Source organism: Monodelphis domestica, chromosome 6 (assembly GCF_027887165.1).
Source record: "Monodelphis domestica isolate mMonDom1 chromosome 6, mMonDom1.pri, whole genome shotgun sequence".
Lineage (NCBI taxonomy): Eukaryota > Metazoa > Chordata > Mammalia > Didelphimorphia > Didelphidae > Monodelphis > Monodelphis domestica.
In genome coordinates this window covers 2,724,958-2,751,345 of record NC_077232.1, presented here as the reverse complement: position 1 = coordinate 2,751,345, position 26,388 = coordinate 2,724,958, and the positions used below count along the sequence as shown (strand labels likewise).

General features: G+C 50.2%; 1 protein-coding gene across 2 annotated transcripts in view; it reads right to left on the bottom strand.

Annotated features, from left to right (window-relative positions):
* SHANK2 (SH3 and multiple ankyrin repeat domains 2) overlaps positions 1–26,388 on the bottom strand; it is a 433,543-nt gene that overhangs the window by 402,728 nt on the left and 4,427 nt on the right. The window lies entirely within an intron of this gene.

The following is a 26,388-nucleotide window of genomic DNA, read 5'->3' as shown; positions in this document are numbered from 1 at the left end:
TACACGGCAGGCTTGGAGATAAAACCATCAAAAGATCTGAGTAGGTTTTCCCGATTCCGTTCTGTCTCCCACATTCCACAATACGGTGTTCAGAGAGAAGCAGGGGAGGCAGCGGCACTCTGGCACCCTACATTTGGCCTCTCTCTGGTGCCCGGGACCCAAGTCTCTGCACACAGAGAACCCTGGAGGCAGCAGGAGGCAGAGAAGGCAAAGGAGGGAGGGAAAGTGGGAGAGGAGAGCAAGAGGGATGACAGGAAGGAGGCAAGAGGAAGAAAAAGAAGAGGAGACACAGGTGGGGAAGAGGAGAGGGAGGACAAGGGGTTTGGGCTTTAATTCCTCCCTGAGATTATCAACTCCCTGAGGACAGAGGCCACGACTTGGACTTCTTTGTGCCCATGCACAGACCGGAACACAAGACTGTGGCTCCCTGTCTAAGGGCTGAATAAATGCCCACCAATGCCCGAGTTAGACCCACAGGTCACGCCATGCATAAAATGGACAGATGCTACAGGGAAATGGTCTGGTCTGAGCCGCGCATTCTCGGAATGGGAGCTGGAGCCGATTCCTCAAAACATCCCTATGTGGGCCAGTGGACCATACGGCACTGTTCAGAGCTCTTCACCTGTGCCCCTGGGCCTGTGGTGCGGCTGCCGGCTGCAATCTGGCCAGGGACGAGTCAGGTCAGCCCTATCACGAGCCAATCTTGGGTGGGAGGAAAACCAGGAGGACCCAGGAAAGAGGAGAAGGCAGCAGCGACCTCACCTGGGCTCTGCGTCACCCTGGTGAGACAGCATGCAAACTCTGTGCTTGATCTCCCTTGGTCTGCATCTCTCTCTGTCTCTGTCTCCGTCTCTGTCTCTCTGTCTCTCCCTCCCTTCTTCCCTCCTTCTCTCTCTCTTCTCTTCTCTCTCTCTCTCTATATATATGTATATACACACACATGTAAGCATGCATGTACAATATGTGCAAAGGGAGCAGCAAGGTGGCATAATAGAGTGCCAGGCCTGAAGTCAAGAAGTCTCAGCTTTCTGGGTTCAAATCTGGCCTCAGACACTTACTAGCTGTGTGATCCTGGAAAAGTCACTTCACCCTCTTTGCCTCAGTTTCCTCACCTTTAAAGAAGCTGGAAAAATAAATGACAAGCCACTCTAATATCTTTGCCAAAAAAACTTCAAATGGGGTCACAAAGAGTCAGACACAATTGAACAACAGGAGGACAGTTGGGGGCTCAGTGGATGGAGAGCCAGACCTAGAGATGGGAGGTCCTGGGTTCCAATCTGGTCTCAGACACTTCCCAGTTGTGTGATCCTGGGTGAGAAAGAGAGAAAGAGATAGATAGAGAGATAGAGAGAGAGATAGATAGAGAGATAGAGAGAGAGAGAGAGAGAGAGAGAGAGAGAGATAAAGAGAGAGAGAGAGACAGAGAGAGAGAGACAGAGAGAGAGAGACAGAGAGAGAGAGAGAGAGAGAAAGAGAAAGAGAGAGAGAGACAGAGAGAGAGAGAGACAGAGAGAGACAGAGAGAGAGAGAGAGACAGAGAGACAGAGAGACACCGAGACACCTAGAGGGAGAAACAGAGAGAGAGACAGAAAGACACCGAGAGGGAGAAACAGAGAGAGAGACAGAGAGAGAGACAGAGAGACAGAGAGAGGAGAGAGAGAGAGAGAGAGACAGAGAGAGAGAGACAGAGAGAGGAGAGACACAGAGAGAGAGAGACAGAGAGAGAGAGAGAGAGAGAAAGAGAGATAGAGATAGAGATAGAGAGAGACACAGAGAGAGAGAGGGAGAGAGAGAGAGAAGGAGAGACAGAGAGAGAGAGACAGAGAGAGAGAGAGAGAGAGAGAGAGAGAGAGAGAGAGAGAGAGAGAGAGAGAGAGAGAGAGAGAGAGAGAGAGAGAGAGAGAGAGAGAGAGAGAGAGAGAGAGAGAGAGAGAGAGAGAGAGAGAGAGAGAGAGAAAGAGAGGCCGGCTTCTCTGGCATCATTCGGTTCTGTGCACCGCCGCTCGCCAGCAGGTACGTGCCGGATGTTGTTCGCCTAAAGGGCTCCAGAAAAGGCAGCCTCTGCAAAGGAGACAAGTGCAGGGCGTCCATCCTGGCCAGCCAGAGAGCGCCCCATCAACAAGGGCATCCACAGGCTGACCTTGACAAGGGAACCCTCAATGAATGCCTCATGGACCAACGTGGAGGAAAAAAGGCTTCTGTGTGCTGAGCCACTAATAGGAACCTGGAGAAAAAGGGAATTCGCTGGCCAGAGAGTCAGAAGGACCCAGAGGCAAATCCTCTCTGTCAGTAGCTAACCAGATAGTTACCGTTCCTGAACCTTCCTTTCCTTGTCTGTAAAATGGGGGCAGTAACGCCTGCGCTAGGCACACAGTGCTACTGAGTGGATGATCCATAGTCTGAATCCATAAGAACGGAGAAAGCATACTTTGAAAAATTCATAGCAAAACCGAGGAGAGATTTCCAGATTTCAAATACTTGATTTTCTCTTGGGACATACTGAAGTGTCCACAAGACCTCACTGCAAGTTCTCCCCCCCAAAACCATCAGCATCATCAAAGCACCTGCTGTTGCTTCTGAGACAGAAGAGCAGGAAGGGCCGGCCAGTGGCATTAAGTGACTCGTCCAGGGTCACCCAGCCAGGAAGTGTCTGAGGCCAGATGGGACCCAGGAGCTCCCGTCTCCAGGCCTGGCTCTCCGTCTTCTGCGCCAGCTTGCTGCTCACTGACTTTCGTGTGAGATTTAGCATTTCCTTCGGTTCTGCCTGTGAAGGAGTCCATGAGTTTGAGACTGCCACAAGTCCGTCACGCGCACGTGAGCACACACATACGCATGTGCACACACATACACACACAGGCACACGCAGACTAACAGTCCATGCTGCTCACAGACGAGCAATGACAACATGATGAAGGAACAAGCACCGAAGTGAATTTACAGGCGGGACGCTACGCCAGCCAAACGATGCTCCGTTTGCTCTTGAACTTGATGAAAAAAGAATCTGATTCATTTGGGAAAATCTGTAACACGAGAGGGAATCATGAAAAGCGGGCAGAAGGGGGGGATGAAGGAGGGACAGGACTCCCAGGCCTCAAATTCTATTCTAAAACTGTAATCACCGAATTGCTTGCCAGCTCCAGGAGGGGGAGGGAAGGAGGAAGGGAGACAATTTGGATCATATATTTGGAAAACTCAGGTGGAAATTTGTTATTGTTGGCAATGGGCAAAAAACAGAACAAATAAACAGCAATCCTCAAAACTCATCGGATCGTGTTTTAAAAAGACCAGTGCACCAGCCTGTCCAGGGGGAGCTCAGTAACCCCACGTTTACCAAGAATGGCTGACATTGCTGGTGTGCCAGCTGCGTGCCAGCCACTCTTCTAAGCACCGCACCAGCACTGCCTCACGGGATCTCACAATCACCCAGAGAGGTACCTGCTAGTATTATCTCCATTTCACAGATGAGGACATTAAGGCAAACAGTGGTTAAAAGACTTGACCAGCCTAACACAGTGATAAAGTGTCTGAGGCTGAATGTTGAATGAAGGTTGGAACCAGAGAATGATTGCTTAGAAAAGAATAAATTACTTAGGGGAAAAGTCCTTCATAAAAAAGAAAACATTGGGGAAAACTAGAAAAGTCTGGCAGAAATTAGGTTTAGACCAACATCTTATACCAACGTGACCTTAACGTTAAAGACTAGTAACAAAATAGAAGGGAAGCAGGCCACAGACTTCTCCTGGTGATAATATTCCTTTTTTAACTCTTACCCAGTGTCTTAGCATTGATGGCATGTATCCGCTCAAGGGCAGAGGAGCAGTAAGGGCAGTTGGGGTTAAAGTGACCTGCCAAAGGTCACAGAGTTAGGAAGTGTCTGAGGTCAGATTTGAACTCAGGTCCTCCTGACTCCAGGACTGGCTGGCTGCCCACTAGGATATTTTTCTTAATCAATGAAGGGACAACTGATTACATGAAACAGAAAGTCTTCTGCATAATAAAAAACAATGCAGCAAGGATAAGAAGGGAAATGGATGAATGGGAAAAACATCCTTATTTCACATTTCCACAAAAAAGGGTTTGGCATTCCAGGTCTGTATACACACACATATACAAAGATGCACACATGTATGCACACACCTACACATACAAAAGCCAGTCTCGATAGACAAGTGGTCAAAGGCCATGAACAAATTGTTCCCCAAATAAGTGAGAACTCTTAGCAAGCGGATGAAAGACTATTTCAGATCATCAATGCCCATCAAAACAACCCTGACGTTTCACCTCACATCCTGCAAAGTGGCAAAGACAAGCAGAGTTCATGGCCAACGCTGGTGGAGTTGTAGGAAGATGGGCACATTGGAGCACTATGGATGCAGCTACGAATTAATACAACCATTTTAGAAAGCAATTTGGAACCAGAAAAACAAACAAACAAATAAATAAATAAATGGATGCCAAGGAGGCCATTTACACCAGGTCTTTACATACACTAAAATCTTTTTAGCCAGATTTCTGTGATGGAAAATAAAGAACTGGAAACAAGTGGATGCCCATCAATGAAAGACGAGATGAATAAATTATGGCACACAAAGGGAGTGGAATATTACTAAGCTACAAGGGCTGATGAATATGATGAATACAGGGAAGTATCAAGATGTACACAGCCTAAAACAGAGGCAAGGAAACAATATATATAGTGACTTAAACAATAAAAACGCAGGGGGGGGGGGCATCCCCAGCATGCAAACGCACCAATGCAAAGCAGAAGTGGATGCTGCAAAATTATTCAGAACAAGTCTGGCCCCAGTGAAGGGACAGGAGCAGACACTGACACCCCAGCTCTTTGCAGAAGTGGTGGGTCCAAAAGGGTGCTACATTCCATGCATTTTCGCGGGCTTGAAAACCAAATGTTTTGATGCCTAATGGTGCTTTTTTTGATGCTCTCCTTTTTCTTTTCTCTTTAAAAACATGACTCATTTGAAGGGTTGGCTTTGGGGAAGCAAGAGCAGGAACGCTATGAGGGGGAGTTGTGGAGATTTTACGAAGACATCAACAATAACGTTTTTACAGACGAGGCCACCACTCTAAAATGCAGTCACAAATGATCTCCAGAGCCTCACCTAAGGAGGAAGGCTCACGGATTCTGGGATAATTACCCCAAAGGTTTTCACCCTCCAGGCTCCCTGCTTCCATATTAAGTGCCACCCAACCCATAGTAGCAGGAGAAAGCCTGGCTGAGCCTTTGAAAGAATCTGATCTTTGGACACGAGGATAATAACAATGTACATTTGTGGACAGACAAATGGATGATGGATTTCCAAAGTGCCATAAGAAAAACTATGGGCAATATTAATGAAACATAAGGTCTGGGACGCCGAGACAGAGAGAAAAGGAGCAAGAAGGGACCCCCATGGTGACCCAAGAACCGAGGAACAGGATGACCATGAAAAACAGAAAGTGAGACCTGGAAAGGCTTATGAACTGATGCAAAGTGAAGGGAGCAGAACCAGAGGGATGCTGTCTACAGTAACGATAACGTATGCTGATCAGCTGTAGGTGACTTAACTATTATCAGCAATACAAAGATCCAAGACAGCCCCAAGACTCATGAGAAAAAAGCTGCCCACCTCCACAGAAGGAAGTGAGTCTGAATGCAGACGAAAACATGCCATGCTTTTTTCCTTGTATGGGCTATATGTGTCTTCTTTCACAACACGGTAAACACAGAACGGTGTATTATATGAAGACACACATATAACCAATATCATATTACTGACCATCTTGGAGAGGGAGAAGAGGGAACGAGGGAGAGAAGATTGGTCACAAAATGTCATCAAGAGGTCATCAAAAATTGTATCGACATGCAAAATAAATGTTTTCTAACAAGGAAGAAGAAAGATAAATGTCCTGATAGCCCAGGATCAATGAAACACTAATAGAAATGCTTTGGGAACAAGAAGATGTCATTTTATTAAGCCAGAGGGAAGGCTGACCATTGGCATACAAGACCAGAAAGTGGATGATACATGAATGCAATCAAGAGGCCGTCGGTGGGCGACATCCACACGAAGACTGCCGACAGTAAGTCAACAAGGAATTGTCACACACATGGCTGAGTCAGGAGGGTTGTTTCGTAGGAACAGAGGAGGTATACTGAGGATCAACACAGCGAGGTTGTCCATAAGACGTGGCGTTCATAAATTGAGGGGGGTCATGCAAGGAAATAGCAGAAATTACATAATACACAACTGCTGGCTGCAAAATTTTAGTCCTTGATGAATATCTAGAAACACACATTTTGGCCGCCCGAATCCTGTATCTGAAGCTTGTCATCCTTCCTAAACGAACAGAAAACAAGTCATGGCCGTAGAAGGGTGCCCCCAAAAGAGCCTTAAGAATCTGACAGATCGAGCTCTCACCAGATTATCACAGGAAAACTATCACACACAATCATCCAGATCTAATGCTGACTAAGGCAAGTTTCAGGACAGTATTTTAATGGATGTCACTATATCAAATCCTCAATTTCCAAATTACGTGGGATGAAAAGAAAATCAAAATACGGAGATGGAATGGGAAGAAGTGAAACTGTAGGAGAATACAATGAGGTGTATCTATTTTTGCATTCCTGTCTCTTCCTGTTGTTCCAAAAGATGATTTTAGTGAGCCTACAAAAGAGAGATCTATATTGAAACACGTTCATTCCATTATTTTTTTAAGCCCTCACCTTTCATCTTGGAATCAATATTCCAGGGCAGAAGAGTGGCAAGGGTTAGGCAATGGAGGTTAAGTGACTTGCCCAGGGTCACCCAGCTGTGAAGTGTCTGAGGCCAGACTTGAACCCAGGACTTCCCGTCTCTAGGTCTGCTCTCAATACACTGAGCTACCCAGCTGCCCTGTCATTCAATTATTTAAAAAGTTACCTTCTCCGTCTTGCAATGAACTGGAAGATATGAGATAGAAAAGAATAAAGGTGAGTCGCTTGCCATGGACCAAATTCCTACCTGAACCCCATTGGTCAAGATGCAAAAATGAAGCTGGGATGTCCCTTGTGCACAAAATTCCATCATGGAAGCGTCGCCACTACCACGCAGCCTGTCCCAACCATAGAGCTTCAGAGAGGTGCTGGTCGGGAAATTAAGTGACCGGCTTCAATTCTAAAGTTGAAAGAGGAAACGATCCCGGAGCATCACAGATTTTGGCCTCCTTGGCTTGGCTTTGACCAATAAATCTCAGAGCTGGGGCTTCGGCTCTCTGTTCTTTGGACTGTAAAAGTGGTTCATTCTCCCCATTGCCTTGCGGCCGGCCGCTGACGGCTGGACCTTTCAGGTGCGAACCACAGCCTGAGGATCCGACACGCGGCTTCCGCCTACTGCACGTCTGGTGTGAGGCTCAAAGGTGACGAGGTACCGGCAAATGCTTCAGACACTCTGTGGCTTATCCTGATGTTAGCCAATATTGGTCATGTGGTTTCCCTAATGGCAAAGCCCACTTGCTGGGACTTCCACCTGCCACTCGCGGTTAGCCCAACTGCCAGTCCATCTGGACTTCCTCCTAATGCCGGCTGCTGGGACCTTCTTGAACCAACTGCCATCCTCGGTGTAGCTCTGTAGCCTCCAGGCCTCGGCCACCAAAGAGAGCTATCAGGTGGATGGGAGGAATGCAGACGATTACCCCAAAGGGCCATGAGCTGCCTCAGGGGGCAACGAGCTCTCCGTGGCTGGAGATCTCTGAGCTGAGACCTTTGAAGCACAGTCCTTGCTGAGTGGAGTGTGAAGGGGATCTTTGTTCCCGTACAGATTGGAACAGAGGACTTAGGGAAGCCCACCCGCCACTCCAGTGCTGAGGTTCTAGGACTCTGGGCCCCGGTGCAGAGACTACGGGGCGGCAAACATGGGAGGGAGCCCAAGTCTCTTAGAAAGAAGGACCGCCCTTGACCTCCCCCTTTCAGAATCCTTCTGCTCCACCAAGGGCTAGTCCCCATCCTGCTGTAGCTGATTTTTCCTCTTCTTGCACTCAGAGCATTCGGTTCTGCCCTCCTCTGCACTCTGCTTCCTCAGTGGAACGGAGTCTTTGGTTCCCTCCTTTCTTAAAGCCTGACCCTTCCCAGCCAGAGGCCTCTGAAGGATCCCAGAACTGCGACGGTCCCCTTCGCCAAGACTCCTGATTCGCTCCAGACTTCCGTTTCTCGTCTCGAGATGACGGCCTGGTTTTCTCTTTGAGGGCAGATGCGGAGCTACAGTCGGTCTCCCTGCCTGTCCAGGTACCATGCACAGAGCTCGGCTCCCACCCCCTTTAGGAAGAGGAGCCGCACTGGGTGTTTTACCATCTGTTCTCAGGAAGGAGCCGGGCAGGGACAGGGGCTTTTTGCAAAGTGTTCTGAATACTTCATTGCACCTAGGTTTCCTTTCTTTCTCCTGCTTACATTTGCTCAGGGAAGAGCTGCCCTGATTCTCGCCCGCCTGAAGTCCTCCCATGAAAGTCAATGAGACAGTTTCCTGCTGGGGATGACAGAAAACAGGCAATCTGTCTAGTCAGTGGGGAGCAGACCTCCGGGGTAATGGAGCTGCATTTTCGATCAGGGCCTGGATAGAGAGCTGAGGGGGGCCAAATACACTGGGAAAGAAACTTTGCTGAGGCTGCTGCTGGCCAACAGGGCAGACGAGCTAATTCTGCTCCCTCCGACTATCTAAACGAGGGGTACACGATCTGACCTGTAATGAAGGGCTGCATTTTAAGAGGCGTGCCCCCCTGGTATGTGAAATCAGCTCTGCAAAAATGGAAGAAAGAAGATTCCGGCTTCATGGCTCTGCCTTACAGAACGCTGAGACAGCCTCTCTCACTCCCCGCTGTCCCCTCCACTGGTTCATCCCAACTAGTCTTGACACTGGGCCTCCTAGCCCAAAGCAGACAGATAAGAAATGCTAGGTGACTGACTGACTGACAGATCTCCCACCTCTTTGCCTTTGTACAGCTGTCCTCCAGACTTGAAATGCTCCCAGCCTCTTTTTCATCTCCAGCTTTTAGCATTCTCTTTCAAATGCCATTTGCTCTGGGAGGCCTTTCTTCTCTGTTTGTCAGCCAGCACCACCCCCAAAGTCACTTTCATTTCCTGGGTGCAGGGGATGTGAACGCTCCTGGGTGTTCCAGTCAGCTCTTCAGATCAAAGGGAGGTTCCTGGGAATCCAGGAAGGTTTCAGTGCTTGTCGCCTAGCAGGTGCTAATCAGCAGGAGCTGATTTAATGAGTGATTGATGCAGGCTCAAGGCATCCTCTTCAAATGCAAATGAACCTGGTGGGAATGACAGGTTAGGTTCTCCTCAGAGGCATTGTGTGAAAACACCTTTCAGGCTGCCATGGATCTGGGCCAACCAGGGAAGAAAGGGAGACGGAGGCCCGAGCAATGCTTCTGGGCCACATCTCCCGTCCTGGTGGACCCTGGGCAGGGCCTTCCCCGCCCTGCACCTCCATTCCTCTTCCAGGAACTGCAGCCGTGGGACAGAAGTCCCTTCTGGTGCTAATAATCCCAATAAACAATAAACACTGACATAACGTGCTCAGGTTTGCCGCATTCGATATTCACCACAACCCTGTGAGGCAGATGTTCTGGCTATTCCCAAGTTTACTGAGGAGGAGACAGGCTGAGACAGGTTAAGTGACTTGCCCAGGGTCACCTGGCTCTTAAGGGTCTACGAGAGGTTGGATAGACGGTATTTCCTGACTCCCAGGCCAATGCTCTATCCCTGCCCAAGTCAGCGTTAGGATCCTCCTCAGCTCTGTGTGAGTTCCGACCTGTGGACTCCTGCTGAATGGCATGACTGAAAACAAGTGGTCCGGAGGAGGACGCCTTCCTGTCCCAGCGCCAGCCCCTGGGCCGCCTGGGCACCGAGCACAGCCCTGAGACTTGGGGGGCCGGCAGTGTAAACCCCAACTCTCCCGGGCTCATCAGATGTAAGAGGCAAAGCCAAAACCGCATCTCTGACGCCGGGGCCAGGGCGAGGAGTTGTGCCCAAAGCGGCCCATCTGGGCTCTGCGTCAATAACCAATACTCAAACTTCAATTGATTGGCAACAGTCTAAAAGAAACGGGGTCAGCATCCCATACGTCAAGGGGCCCTGGATTTGTAAAAGAAAACCCTCAGCTCCCACCTTGGAAGCATACTGGGTACTGGCTCCAAGGCAGAAGAGCAGTAAGGGCTAGGCAATGGGGGTTAAGTGACTTGCCCAGGGTCACCCAGCTATGAAGTGTCTGAGGCCAGATTTGAACCCAGGACCTCCCGTCTCTAGGACTGGCTCTCCATCTGATATGGGGGTATAGATTTCCCCCTGGACATCCCAAACTCCAGAAGTATTCTAGATCAAAGGGAACCTAAGAAATTCCTTTTTAGGAGCATTCACATACACACACTTTGGACTTTCCCCTAGACCTACAATTCATATAGATGTGCACTTCAAGGCTCCATTCTGATTAGCACTGGGAGGTACCTAATCTAATCATCCTTTGAATTGCACAGATCATCCCTTATACCCCCAGCCTCAAAGAATTCCCCCACTCCTGATTCGCCCCATCCCTCCTTCCTTATCCTGTAACCCCAGTAGTCCAAAGGGTATCAACTCCCCGTACCCCATCTCCTCCCATACCCCATCTCCTCCCGTACCCCATCTCCTCCCGTACCCCATCTCCTCCCGTACCCCATCTCCTCCCGTACCCCATCTCCTCCCGTACCCCATCTCCTCCCGTACCCCATCTCCTCCCGTACCCCATCTCTCCCGTACCCCATCTCCTCCCGTACCCCATCTCCTCCCGTACCCCATCTCCTCCCGTACCCCATCTCTCCCGTACCCCATCTCCTCACATACCCCATCTCCTCCCGTACCCCATCTCCTCCCGTACCCCATCTCCTCCCATACCCCATCTCCTCCCGTACCCCATCTCCTCCCGTACCCCATCTCCTCCCGTACCCCATCTCTCCCGTACCCCATCTCCTCACGTACCCCATCTCCTCCCGTACCCCATCTCCTCCCGTACCCCATCTCCTCCCGTACCCCATCTCCTCCCGTACCCCATCTCCTCCCGTACCCCATCTCTCCTGTACCCCATCTCCTCCCGTACCCCATCTCCTCCCGTACCCCATCTCCTCCCGTACCCCATCTCCTCCCGTACCCATCTCCTCCCATACCCCATCTCCTCCCGTACCCCATCTCCTCCCATACCCCATCTCCTCCCGTACCCCATCTCTCCCGTACCCCATCTCCTCACATACCCCATCTCCTCCTGTACTCCATCTCCTCCCGTACCCCATCTCCTCCCGTACCCATCTCCTCCCGTACCCCCTCTCCTCCCGTACCCCATCTCCTCCCATACCCCATCTCCTGCAGAGGCACTGTTCCATCTGCACACTGTCTCCTGGCCTTCCAAATGAATAAACTTCTCTTTTTATTGTTAAGCTAAGTGTTGGAGTCTCCCCTTCTTGCAAAGGGTAACCAGTGTGGAACCTGGCTTTCCCCTCAAAGCTCTCCCACAACAGATCCTCGGAGCTATCTCGCCGCCCCCCTCCATTTTATTTATTTTTGCAGCCTAGACTACAGGGTCAGGCTTTACTGTTTAAAATAAAACTATAAGAAAATGCAGAAGGGACCACGAGTTTACAGATCATCAAAGCCAGGTGGCTGGCCTGGGGTGGCAGTTTGCTGACCCTCGTTATGGATCTATTAGAGTTGGGCTTGTGGGGACCCGTTTGAGGTCCCCTTTTTCAAATGTGCTGACTGAGGCCGGAGCAGTGAAGTGAGCTTCCTCTGTACTACGAGAGGGTTTCTGAGATCCATTCAACCTCTCCAGCCACTGGCCCTACGGCGCCTTAAGGTGCTCGTCCAAGGTCCAGCAGCTCGTCGGGGCAGTGCTGGGATTCTAATTGGCTGAGAGCAGCTGGACCTTCCCAAACACAAACACAAATGCCACCCTTTTCACCAAAGTGGACCAAAGAACACAGGCCCTCTTGGGAGCTTTACCTCTGTTCTGCAAGACTTCTCCACCCTCCCTCCTGGCAACAACAGCTTTACTCCGGGCTTCTCTATGGGTGATCCCCTTTGCTTGGAATGGCTCCCCCTTTTCTCGGCCCTCTCTTTGCTCTCTTGTTGTACGATCCCTGCTTAGAAGTGGGTCACATATCACGAGAGGCCTTTCCCAACCCCCCCGCCATCGGTGTCCCGTCCTCTGCCCCTGGAGGGCAGCCTCAGTGTTCCTCTTTGGATCCCCACGGGCAGGATCCGGCTGCGGCTGCTTCCCCATCATTCTCGCTGGCACACACCTTTTTCGGGGCATTTCCTGAGTGAGTCTGCCTCCAGGTTCTTCAGGAAGAGAGGACAAGAGAAGACAACGAGCAGAAGATCCTGTCTTTGGCGCTCCCCTCAGGGGGGGCATCCCAGAATCCTACTTACTCATGCCTCAGTGTATTCACATCTCTGCCTTGTTTTCTTCCCCAAGAGAAGGCAAAAGGCTTCTCAGGGACTGGCCTTTCCCTTCGAGAGACAGCACGGCCAAAAAGGAAATGTGACTGACGTTCATTGGAACCCCACTGGCCTCAGGAGGCACTTACTCAGCGTTTCTGGAAGGTCAGCAGGGACGACGTCTCTATTTCAATCCTCGGTTCCCAGACCAGATTGCCAAGATTTCCCCCCTCACCATTTAAAACCAAAGCACGGGGCTCCTTTACCGAGGAAGAAGAACATCTCCCTTTGGGACAAGACCTGGTTCGGTTCTCAGCTCGGCCCGTACGGATTAGGTGACCCTGAACAAGTCCCAGGCCACTTCCTAAGGTGACAAGATGTCAGAGAAGGTGTCAAAGAAACCGCAGACCTCCGTCTCTACTCCTACTAGCGTGGGAGCAAGTCAAAAGCACTTGTTCTAGGGTGCACGCCCCTTTCGTGGCTCACTTCTGTGCCCCGTCTCTCCCCACACAACCTCGCAATAAGTGCTGCCAGGGTCCTTTTCCTCTTTAACAAAACCACTTATCTCTTAAGTGTAGAGAGCCAAATATATATATTTAAATGGGAGAAAAAGAAACGCTCCCTCCCTCGATGCAAGCCACTGGCTGTCCATCTTAGCAACCAGGCATCCATCAGGAAACTCCAAACATGTTGTTTGGCCATTTGCCATGTGTTGGATATTGTTCTGGAGATGGGAAAACAAAGACTGGTTACCATGGTAACTGCTGCATCCCAGCCCTCTCAGACACTTTTCTATTCTGAGACACTAAGGGATGAAATTTCTTTTTTTTACAGGAAATGGGTACATTTTACTTTGGGAACACTCGTCGTCTAGGATCCACGCTCTGAGGAGATGGATGATGAGGTTTAAAGAGAGACAACACTCGGGCTGGACCAGGCTGAGAAAAGACTAGCAGACCCTTGTTCCTTCAAATGTCAAAATAAGCTCAGCACCATGAAGGCCCAAAGGTGGCAGGCTACTTTCCACTCTAGCCAAATTCTGGTGCATTGTGGGTTCTGACACACGAAAACAGAACAGTTCTCAGTAGATTTCTCCTCCTCTAACTCAGAGGCTTTGTGTTTAAAACCAACACAATCTAACCTTTCCCTGAAAAACTGGGCTGCTGTTCACAAAAGTGGTGCTGAAACAGGGTGCTAGAGAGAGGTCTTGAGGTCTCATAGCTTGGTTCTGTACTAATAATACTGCCTAGGAGTCAGTTAGGTGGCTCAGTGGATGGAGAGCCAGGCCTAGAGATGGAAGGTCCTGGGTTCAAATCTGACACGTCCTCAGACATGTCCCAGCTGTGTGACCCTGGACAAGTCACTTAACCCCCATTGCTTAGCCTTAGAACCAATGCATAGAATTGATTCTAAAATGGAAGGTAAGGGTTAAAACAAAGCAACAACTAATAATACTGCCTGTACACTGGCAAGAAATACTGAACTGTTTTGAGGCCTTGGGGAATAAGTTTTATCACCTTGACTTCCTGCACCAAGAGATATATCCCAAATGGTGGGCTTTTATGGAATAGTGTGCATTCCTGGAGGAAGGGAAAAATATGAAATGCAATCTGCTGCTGAGAACAGAACTAAGATATCTGTTTTTATCCTTTATCAAATAACAAACTGCTCAGCCCAAGAATTGCTCTGAGAGTCCCTCTCCCAGGATATTGTCAGCAAGCTGAACTTTGGGGGATTTTCAGAAGAGAAAGTGTGCCAAAATCCAGCCCTTGGACTACCATTGGGTACAACTGGGCAGAAGGCCAAGTTTGACACTTGGTAGAAGGTTGGATATAGTAATGGGGCCTAGATTTGAATCTAATATCTTCCAATATCACCAGAGTGACCTTGGACAAATTGCTTACTTGCCCTAGGTCTCAGTTTCCTCGTTTGTAAAATAAGAAGAGTGGAATATATGATGTGACCGCCTCCAGCTCAAATTCTAATTCTGTGTTCTGTGATCTAGTCTTTCTATGTGACTTTTCTGTGCCCTCAAGCCTACCTTGGCACCCACCCTTTTCCACAATCCCCAAAAGTTTAGAACTTAGAAAGTAGTCTCTGTCCCTCACAAATTCCTTTCCAAGGCATGAGATTTGAGAACCAAATGGAGAACTGGTCTAGACTTCTTATAACTCTTTCCATTTTGAGAGTCCATGGAAAAGAGGCAGGGCAACTAGGTAAAATGCCATCTTTTTCAAAGCATGGCCAATGTGGGAATTTGTTTTGCATGATTGTGGATATTTGCTACAACGTATTCATTTTCCTTTTTCTTTTTAGGAGGTGAAGGGATAGAAAAGAAATATTTTTAAAATAATTTGAGAACCAAATGGACAGCTGCCCTAGACTTCTTATGATCCTTGCCATTTTTAGAGCCCACATAAAAGACATAGGGTGGCTAGATGGTACAGTGGGTAGAGCACAGGTCCTACAGTCAGGAAGACCCAAGTTCAAATTCAACTTCAGACACACACTATATGTGTGACCCTGGGCAAGTCATTTAAACCCATTTGCTTCAGTTTTTTCATCTGCAAAATGAACTGAAGAAGAAATAGCAAACCACTCCAGTATCTTTGCCAAGAAAACACTAAATGGGGTCACAAAGACTCAGACATGACCGAAACAATTGAACAAGAGACATAGACCAAAATGCTACTAAAAACTCTAAAAAATGATTCTATTCTCTGGGTTTCTACGTTGCCACTCTCTACCCCATTACCTAGAATAGCATCTCCTAAAAAGACATAGAGAACATTATGAGATGTAAAATAGATTGCATTGACTACATTATACTAAAAGAGTTTTTGCACAAACAAAACCAAAGGACCCACATTTAGAAGAGAAACAACAAAATGGAAAAAAATTATACCAAATGTCTCTGATAAAGCCTTATTTTTCAAATCTACAGAGAACTGAGTCAAATTTATAAGAATACAAGGTATTCTCCAATTGACAAATGGTCAAAGGACATGAGCAGGGAGTTATCAGACAAAGAAATTAAAACTATCTTTAGTCAAATGAGAAAATGCTTCAAATCATTATTAATTAGAGAAATACAAATTAAAAGAACTCAGAGGGATCAGCTCAACATCTTAATAGACTGGCTAATGTGATCTTAAATAAAAAGAAAATGTTATATGTCTGAGGGGATGTAGGGAACTTGGGACATGAATACACTGTTGGAGCTGTAAACCAATACAACCATTCTGGAGAGTCATTTGGAACCATGCCCAGCCAAAGGGCTATAAAGGCATGCCCTTTGATCCAGTGATACCATTACTAGGTCTGTATCCAAAAGAGATCAAAGACAGGGAAAAGAACCTACGTGAACAAAAATCTTTATAGCAGTTCTTTTTGTGGTGGCGAAGAATACGAAACTGACAGGATGTCCATCAGCTGGGGAATGACTGACCAAGTTGTAGTATATGACTGTAATGGGATACTACCACACCATACGAATGACAAATGACAATCACAACAACAACAACAACAAATCCTAGAAAGACTTGCATGAATTGATGCAACGTGAAGTCAGCAGAACCAAGAGATCCCTTACCATTCTTCTGCCTTAGAACTAATATCCAATATTGATTCTAAGACAGAAGGTACGGGTTAAAAAAAAAAAGAATCCCCCCCCCCCAAGATTCAGACACTAAAGGATCACCCTAGTGCAAATATCAATAATATGGAAATAGGTCTTGATCAATGACACACTTAAAACCCAATGTGTTGGCTACAGGAGGGGGATTGGGGAAGAAAGAACGGAAGGAAGGAAGAATGTTGTACACAGTAACGGCAATAAAGAATGACGATCATCTATGAATGGCAAGTGTTAATCAGCCACGCCAGGGTCCGAGACAACTCCAAGAGACTGAAGATGAAAAAAGGATATTGTATAATTGAAAATCTGTTACCCTAAAAAAGAACTACATTTCCCAGGCCCCCACTGACTTCCTGTCATTACGTACTTCCTGTAGACAGGGGATATTAGGTGGGGATGTGGAAGGTCCCAGCTCTTTACTTCCTGTCCCAGGCTTGGTGGTAGTAAGGTGGGTGTTTGAACTGGCTGATCAGCCATGGGCACGTTGTCTTTATTTTGTATCTTCTTCATTCCTTGATTTCTAATGATATTTAATAAACCTCTAAAATATAATATTTTTATTATTAGAGATTTAATTTTTACAATATCCACTGCTTTAGAACACATGTCAATCTTCACTTGATTTCCTTCATGAGTTTTTCTCCACATAAATGACATGTGGCTTTTTTCATACAATGACAAATATGGAAATGGGTATTACACAATAGCACACGTACGACCTATATCATATTACCTGTCATCTCAGGGAGGGGGAAGGAGTGGCAAGGAGGGAGAGAGCATGGGTCCCAAAATGTCCTAAAACAATTATTAACATTCCATCTGCATGTGATCTGGAAAAAAGTTACTATCTCCTAGGAGTATCTGATCAGGAAACATTCCGTGACTTTGAATGGTGGTGTTTCCAGCATCTCTATTCAACAAACATGTGCCAAACCCTGCACTTGGTGCTAAGAAGAGAGAGAATATAAAACACAATCCTTATCCTCGAGAAACTTACATTTTACTAGGGAGAAAGCTCACATACATGCATACACATATGGATGTGTCTGAACACATGCACACAGCTAAGTCAACACGGAATACCTATGAAGTGGATACAAGATGACTGGAAATAGACCTTAGCATGACTGAACAAGCCATCACATGAGCATGATGGCATATAATCTGCTGTAAGAAATCATAATGGAGATGGTATTGGGAAAACTTGGGAAGACTCGTAGGAGCTGATGCCAAAGGAGTGAGCAGAACCAGGAGAGGAATTTATAGTGGCAACGATATTGCAAAGACAACCCTGAAAGACTTGGGAACTCGAATCCAAAAACTGATCTCTAATTCCAGAGGGCTGATGGTGAAGTAACCCACTTCCCAACAGAGAAGTGACGGAGTCAGTGCAGAAAAATGAGATATTTTTCAAACATGGCCAATGTGGGAGTTTGCTTTGCATGAATATGGATATTTGCTATGAGGCACAGGGATAGAAAATAACTATGTTAAATGAAAAAAAAAAATAAAATGGACTAAAGCATGAAAAGACAAAGTTAAAAAGGAAACAAAGAACCAGTATAGGTTATCTCAATAAAAAAAAAAAAAAGCAAACCAAGGCATTGATGGGTACGTGATTTGCTAATAGTCACACAGCCAGTAAGGGTTAGAGGTGGATTCCAGCTTTGGTCTTCCTGACTGGCCAGTCCATTGCTCTAGCCATTCCACCAAACTTCCTCATTATAATGATGACTATAAGGCACCACGTCAATAAGAGGTCATTTTGTCACGTTTGAGGTTGTTATTCCTTCCCCTGAGGGATCCTTGCATGTGGCACTGAGTGCGAATCATTTCCCTTTCACTATCCTCCTTGGTCCAGCAGATAATTATATCAATGAATCATTTAATGCCTACTCTTCCAGAGGCAGGAGCCTCTATTTTTTCCATGTCATAAGAATATGCTATTTATAGATAAAGAGAGAGACCAACAGACAGAGAGAGGGGGTGGGGGGGAAGAGATGGAGAAAGGGGGAAAGGGAGAGGGGGGAGGGAGGGATGGAGAGAGGAGAGAAAGACAGAGAGAGAGAGAGAGAGAGAGAGAGAGAGAGAGAGAGAGAGAGAGAGAGAGAAGGAGATGGAGACAGAGGGGAGAGATAGAGAGAGACAGAGAGAGAAATAGAGAGAGAGAGAGAAGGAGAGAGAGAGAAGGGAGAGAGACAGAGAGACAGAGACAGAGAGAGACAGAGAGAGAGATAGATAGAGGGAGAGAGAGGGAGAGAGAGAGGGGGAGAGAGAGAGAGAGAGAGAGAGAGAGAGAGAGAGAGAGAGAGAGAGAGAGAGAGAGAGAGAGAGAGAGAGAGAGGGAGAGAGAGAGAGAGAGAGAGAGAGAGAGAGAGAGAGAGAGAGAGAGAGAGAGAGAGAGAGAGAGAGAGAGAGAGAGAGAGAGAGGGAGATGGAGACAGAGACAGAGAGGGGAGAGATAGAGAGAGACAGAGAGAGGGAGAGGGAGAGAGGGAGGGATTGCTTATCCAACTGTCATAATCTGGATATATCCATTCTTCATCCAGTCAGTTTGTGCTAAGAGGCATCCATGGAGATGCTCTTGTACCTTCGGCATTCTAACGTCATCCACAAACAAGAGCAGCACAGCTCGTCCAAAGTGAGAAGCGGCCAGGGGAGAGATGCGCACGAGCACTTCACAGATGCCCACAAGGTGCTAAAAGGCCTCCAGAGAGGTCAGGAAGGATACCAGAAAGGTCCTGGGAGACCACAGACGAGGCCTCATTGGGCCAGCCGAGCACAGTCACTGCTGAAGGCTTACCCACGGGGATGGGATCACAGATGGCCACGGGCTTGGCTTCGGGAATGGCTCTGTCCTTCTGAGGCTTGCCCACTCCACTTGGTAGTCTAGGGCCATTGTGGTGGAGATGTACAGAGCTCCTGAGTTGTGGAGGGGCTCTTGGGCAGCTGCCTGACCAAACCCATGGACCTGCCTCCTTGCCTGCCTCATTCATTGGCCCTGCAGGAACAGGAACAAGAACGGAAGCCCTAGATGGAGCACCAGCTTTTCATTAAAAGGGGGACATCGTCTGGCAGGGGGACCAGGCTTTGTTGCTCAGAGCTAGTGAGGAGTCGCTCCGGGGCTTGGGGTGGCTTGTTCTTGTCACCTCCATTCTCAGGTGGGCCTTAGCGCTGAGCAGGGACCCTAGACGGAGGGTTAGGTTGGGGGAAGGGAACACCATGGCTCAAAGGCTTTACCACCAATGTAAAGGGAAAAGATTTGAATGGGAAATGGGACTAAAGAATACCCAAAAGCCTTCTAGGGCAAGTTGACCACATGAACTGCAGGTATGGGGAGGAGAATGCTGTGGGATGGCCCAGGTCCTTCCTGTAGTCTGCAGACAGGAAAATAACAGGAGGAGAACTTTGAGGAAGCTGTTCCTCCGCAGGCAGCTCAATGAGAGAATGCTGGCCCGGAGTCAGAAAGACCTGCGTTCCAATCCATCCAGAGGTACCTTCTAGCTTTGTGATGGCTCTACAGCCCCAGCCAGGGCTGTTTGCCCTCAGTTTTCTCAACAAAAAAAGTGGAGGTGAGAAGAGCATCTTCCTCGCAGAGTTGTGCGGCTCTAATGTCTCTGAAGCACTTGGCTCGGTGCCTGGCAAACAGCAGGTGCTCTATAAACGTCTACTCCACCTGCAGCCCCTTCTAACCCACTCTGGCCACTATCAAGAGTCTCAAAGCTGGTGCATCTTTAGTGCATCCTGCAGTGAGGAAGAAGGAGAAGAAGAGTAGCAGCTCTCCAGGATGCCTCGCGGTCTGGCTTCTTCCGGACGAGGAGATGATTTTACCTTCTCCCTGCATGGAGTTCTTGGGGTTCCCCTGTGGAGGCTTCCTTCTTAGGTAGCCTGAGCGGATCACTTCCAAGCCCGTACGGCAAAGGGACCCCCTCCTGTATGGATGCAGAAACTGAGGCCAAAGATGTGGAGAGACTCACAGTGATAGAGCACCAGCCCTGGACCTGGGGGGACCTGGGTTCAGGCACCTCCTAGCTGTGGGACCCAGACGGCCCAGCCCTTATCACTTCTGTATTAGAAATAATATTAAGGCAGAAGGTAAAAAGAAACAACCCTCTGAGGCTGAAGCAGAGGGAAGAAAGCCTGGGGAGGAGGAGGAGGAGGAAGAGGATAGTCAGGGACATGGGGGGGTGCGGCGAGGACGAAAAAGGTCTCTCCTCGAGGATCGAGCTCCCATCAGCTGCTCCACAGATCCCCCCTCGGGGGAGCCTCCCCCCGTCTGCACTCCTGCACCGCCGCTTTTCTGGCGACACCACCCAGCGTGGAATGGGCTAGCTTGGATGATTCAACATCTTGGGCCGGGATCTCACGTCCCTAACTAAAATGAAGGCAGGCAGGCAGGCACCCAGCCGGGGGCTCCTGGTACCCTCCGGCCAGCAGAGCCAGCGCAGTAAGCATTCCAGTCTTGGAGGCTGCTCCTCCTGAGGGCAGAAGGACCCCAAAGGCTCATGTAAAGCTGTAGGCAGAGGGAGTCACTGAACATGAGAAGGAGAAGGGACAAAGATCCCTTCCTGCCCCAATACACTCACTAAGTAGTCAGTCAGGCTTTGCTTCCTTCCTTCCAATGATGGAGAGCTCACCTTCTGAGATCATCTACTCTGTTCTGGAATAGCTCTAAGAAGCTCTGGGGTATAACAGAAGCCCTATCTAGAAAAAGACAAGCCCCTGGGGCCAAAGAGCATCAAAGCAGGACACAACAAGATGAATTTAAATCCGTAAACCTCATCCACAGAAACATGGTGTAGAGTGGTGATGGTGAACCTATGGCACGGGTGCCAAGGACGGCACAGAGAGCAGCACTCTTTGTGGGCCCCCCCAAAGAGTTGGTTACTAGAAAGATAGAGGGACCTGAGGGGAGCTGTTCCCCCCTCCACCATGTCTGACCACATTTTTTCACCCCCCCCCCAGTGGGAGTGTTTTCTCCCTCTGCTGTGTGGGGTAAGGGTGGGGGGAGGGGCAGGGCCCAGGGGGTAGGGGTGGGGGAGGGGCACTCCATCTCTAAAAGGGTCACCATCGCTGGTACAGAGCATCGCCACATGGGATTCATGACGTCCGACAGCCAGAAAGGACCTCAGGCCAAAGAATGTGAGTTCTACATGCTCTTGACCCACAGACCCGAGGAACCAGAGGGATGCTTAGAACACACAATGCCGGGACAGATACTACCATTGGAGGAGGCTCAGAGGAACACGTGACAGGATTAGGGGAAGCAGCCAGAGCCGGGAGAGACTCAGTTAACCTTTGAAAAGAAAACCAACAGAAAAGCAAAGCGACTGAGAGTACTTGTGAAGCCAGGAGGGACTGTCTCGGGCGCAAAGCCAGCTGATACACACAGTGAATCTGGAACGCAGATGACCTTTTCTAGTGCTAAGGCTGAGGGGGGAGCTCACGGCCGCGGCTCCCCACAGCCCTTCCGTTCCCCGACTTCTCCTGAATGCTGCGCCGCCGGCCTTAGGAGGGAGGCAGCTTCTACAGTGGACTCTGAGCTTCATCTGTGGGCCGTCCCTTGGCCGGAGGTTGGGTGAGAAGCCGAAGCGAGGGGCCTCCCCAGACATCCGCTCATTTCACAGACGGGGAAGCAGGGCCCCAGAGAGGTGGAAGTGGAGCCCTCTGAGGAGCTCCAGGACGTACCTGGCACACTACTGGGAAAAGCCCTCGAGAACCCACTGGGCTTTCTGGACGCTTCCGTGCAGCTCCTTTAACAATCGGGTGGACGGCTGTCATTAAGACCTCTTTGGGAGGCCAGAGGAGAGCCGGGACCAAGCAGGGGCCCTCAACGACCCAACCCGGCGCCCTCCGGAGCTCTGTATTCTCCGCACAGGATTTGGCCTGTTTTCATGGGGGAGGGAAGCCCTGGTCATTGGAGACAGACTGGAAGAATTCTGTTTCTGACAAAGGATACTTGAGGGCAAGAGGTAAAAGGAATACACTGAGATAACAACAGTGACACATCCTAGTAACAACACCGTCTGTAATGACACCAAGCATTCGGTTCGCTGCTCGACTCGAGCCTTACCACCATCCTGGGGAGGAGGTATCATTAGCACCAGGAGCACCAGATCCATTTTACAGACGATGGCGTGGAGATTCAGAAAGAAATGACTTGTTCAAGGTCACTCGGCCAGTGAGTGGTAGAAATGGGGCTTTTGAACTCAGGTCTTCAGACTCCACCGGAGTCTAGGGTTCTTGGTACCAAAGCTAGGATGCACCATGAACAGGGATGGAAGCAAGCGTACATCTTGAAAGACAAGCATTCCTAGATGGGGCATGAAATAAGGTGGGCAGAGGAGCGTCCAGCTTCCTCCAGCACCCCCGGTGGAGGGAGGGAGCAAGCAGCGGTGATGAAGTCGGCCCAATTGGGACAGCAGGTCAGAGGGCGGGGATGGATGGGAGGAGACACTGGTTTGGGGCGTGTGACACATGGTAAAACATGGCGGGAGGCTGGACCAACATGCTACAGAAGGGAAAGATCTCCAGAATGCCCAGGCAGAGGGCCCTGACCAAGAACGTGCAGGGGGTGGCCGGAAAGCTCTTTGGGGCTCAGGCTGGGCTCTGGGGAAGGAAATCCAGGGCGGTCCTCCCCGCAGCATGGGCTCTCGGGTCTGCTCAGATGCTTTCGGCTCTCATTCTCACTAGCTTCCACAAGCCTCATGCAAGAGAACGATGCCCATGGCCGAGGGGGCGGGAGGGACGGTGGCCTGGAGGATTTCCTGTGCTGCCAGGAAACATCCCCCTTTCCCTGGCCCGCCAGGCAGGCCCCTATCCCTGTGGGGCAAAATCCCCACAAGGAGCTCCAGGCACCTGCGGGACGACGGCTAGGGCTGCCTGCAGTGCATGGAACAGAGCAGGCAGACACACACACAGCTGGCGCAACAAACGGCCCTGCGGACGGCGTATACTTACGGGGCTCCCTCCATCCTGGGAAGAAGGGAAGCACAATAAAGACAGAAGAGGGTGTGACCTTGGGCCAAGGGCTGCTGCTGGGGCTGCCTCTACTTTCCCCCCTTTTCTTCTGGGCCTGCTTCCCGGGGCTCAGCCAGTCCGTAAGCCGGCGGCTGCCTTATAGAAGATGCCCGAGAGCAGCTTCCACACCAGCCTACCGAGGGGCTTAAGCACAGGCTTTGCCTGAGACTCCTCCATCCTGACCTCAATCTGTCCGCTTTCATTAAAGAATCTGGGTTAGAGACACTCAAAGCTCAGAAACCTCCCTTTCTTTCCCCAAACAAGGAGGGGAGCAGGTCTGCTCAATGACATCACATCGGCTTCATGGGCTGGACGCTGGCCAGTGCACCGTCGACATCCCAAGAAAGCTGGATGCTGTTTTAGCAGTTTATGGGGAGGCAGGCAGAGACGGAGAGAGCCCCCCCCATTTCTGTGGCACACCCGACCTGACGTGCCCCCAAATATGCCATCCCGGCAGCTGTCTGAGTCCTCCCCCCTCCGCGTTTCCCGGACCGCACACAACGGAGCGTAATTACACAGGGATGCGGGAGCTCTGCCTGGAAGCCTAGCAACGGTATCCAAGTGCTCGTTGGGAGGCTAATCAAGGACCCCGCCGCCGAGCCGCGGACAGGCTCCATGTTCAAACACACACACGGCAGCAGACAGCCGGCGCCCTTCTCCCTCCCACTTTTCAAGGCACACAAGGACGGATGTGGAAAACAAACCTGGTTCGGCTGAAGAAGCACAACCCATGTCCCTTCGTCCATCTGACAGAGCATCTCAGCGCCAAGCTGGGCAAAGCCCAGACCCAAGCAAGCCAACGAAGCACGCGGAAAGCCGGGTCATCCCCGGCCGCGACACGCTTGGGAGAGGCATTAGTGCTTCTCAGGAACGCCACGGCAGGCCCCCATAGATTACCATCTTGTGCTGCGAGAGCTGCCCCAGAGGGGCCATGGCAAAGGCTGGAGCACAATCGCCCTGCAGGGCTGCCCAGCTCATAGACTCACAGGCAGCCTCCTAGCTGAGGAAGGCAATCACGGATTAGCTTCGGGGCTCGCCAGGACTTCCTCCTGGTGGCCCATTAAAGGACCCATAACAATGGACCTACTCATTAAAATGGAACAGGGAAGGGGCAGACCCAGGCTCCCCTTCCTCGGGTTCTTTAGGGGGCTGGGGGCACCCCCAAGCGGCACTATCCCTGTTAAAGCCACAGAGACAGCGTGCGGCTGCAGACGCATTTCCAGGCGCCCAAGGGGCCGACGTGCTCTCCCAATCGCCCTCCGACAGGGGAACGTGGGCACCAGCGCTCAGGAACAGGGTCTGACAGGGAGCCGGAGAGCACATGTCGTGCAGAAGGCCAAGGGTCCAAAATCAGCTACACTTGTGTGTGCACACCGTGACCACAACAAGAACGGGAGGAGAGCAGAGCGAAAGCGGGTGCTGAGTGGAGGAGCCCGGCTCCTCACTTACTCGTCCTTCAGCCCAAAGGGCTCTGAAGAAACAGTGTGACGTGGTTCCCAGTGTTTCACCAGAGAGGGGAGAGCCTCCCTTTTCCCGTGGTCCCGTCACCAGTGGCTGCGGCATCCCAGCATCTGAGCTGAAGGAACCCTGGAGCATGTCAAGGCTGGCTCTCTCCACAGAAATTTGCTCAGGTCCCACACCTGGGAACTATTCAAATCAGGATTGGAACTCAGGGCTTCCTGATTATCCAGTATACCTCACTGTTAGATAGAGCAGTTCAGGGGTATAGCAGGTAAGACACTGCAGGAGAGAGCAGGAAGAGCTGCGAGCAAAGCCTGCCTTAGATACTTTCTGGGCCAGAAACTCGGCCTCCTACACCCCAGTTTCCTCCTCTGTCAAATGGAGAGGATAAGAGTCTGCCCAATTCCCCGGGCTGCTGTGGACAAAATGGGATTCCATTCACACGCCGCCATGTAAACCTTGGAGCACGATACAAATCCCAAGTCGTCGTTGTCGTCATCATCACGACTGAGTAGCAGCCAGCGTGCAAAGAAAACACATTGTAAAGATTCGCCCAATGAACGCTACAAGAACGTGTGTGTGGAGACACCAGGAAGGAGAGGTTCCGCCGTGGTCTCCTTGGTGAGCCTTCCTGCGGCTCTTCCCCTCCACCGTGACTGCTCTCAGTGGCGTCCACCTTGGCTGGTATGTGGATATAATTTCCTCTTTCCCCTGTTTTCCATTAAAAGGCCTCTTTTTTAAACCCTTCCTTCCCCATCAATTCTATGCACTGGTTCCCAGGATAATAAAGGTAAGGGCTAGGCAATGGGAATTAAGTGACTTGCCCAAGGTCATACAACTAGGAAGTGTCTGAGGCCGGATTTGAACCCGGAGCCTCCCATTTCTAGGCCTAACTCTAATTCATGGAGCCACCTGGCTGCTCCCCCACTTAAAGGCCTCTTGACTTGACTCCAGGGACATCCCTCCTTCTCAGCTTTCTTTTCAGAAGCCCTTGTCACAACCAACTCGATGAGCCTCCATTAGCAGGGAGCACGACCTCGGTCCCTCACTCTTCAGACGCCTGGCCAAGATGGGGTAACCTTTTGCAGTGGCCCACTAGGAATCGGCAGTGATGGTGACACTGTGGCGCAGCAAGCAGAGCACTAGGGGCAGTCGGGAACACCCGGGTTTGAATTCTGCCTCAGACACGGAACAAGTCATTAAGCCTCTCTCAGGCAGGCTCCTCCTCTGGAAAATGGGGAGAGTGGTCATCCCTCCTCCGCGGGGCTACTGGTGGGCACGGTCAAAGGAGTCCAATAAATGGCCTGCCGGATTGGCTCCGGAGACGCCTCCAGTGCTCATTCCATCACCCCCGTCATCCTCCTCATCCCAGAGGCTAGGCTCTGGAGGGCGAGCCGACGAGGCCGGGGGCTGCTGTGGTTATCCCTGGGTGGGCTCCGAAGAGCCGCTGCCAGAAACAGTCCGATGAGGATGGCCCAGCTCTCCTCTGCACCGCCGGACGCTGCAATTCCTCTCCGTCTGGGGACGCATTCCAGAAGGCACTCCGCACCCCGTGGCAAAGTCCGCACTCACTCACTTCTGTGCATCCATTCGTTCCCACTCCACAGACTCCCCTTCGTTTTAAGCCAACGACTCCTTTCAGGTCTTACTCTGAAGCCATCCCGTTTGCTTTCAGGCATTGGAAAGATGAGAGGGGATCCGATGCCTCCGGCGGTCAGGAGTGCGGCTCCCCTTCCTGGTGCTTAACAGACGTCAACTCCTGGAAGCCAAGGATGCCCTTAGGCAGGTGCCAGGCAAGGGCTGGGGCTTGCCCAGGCTCAGCAGA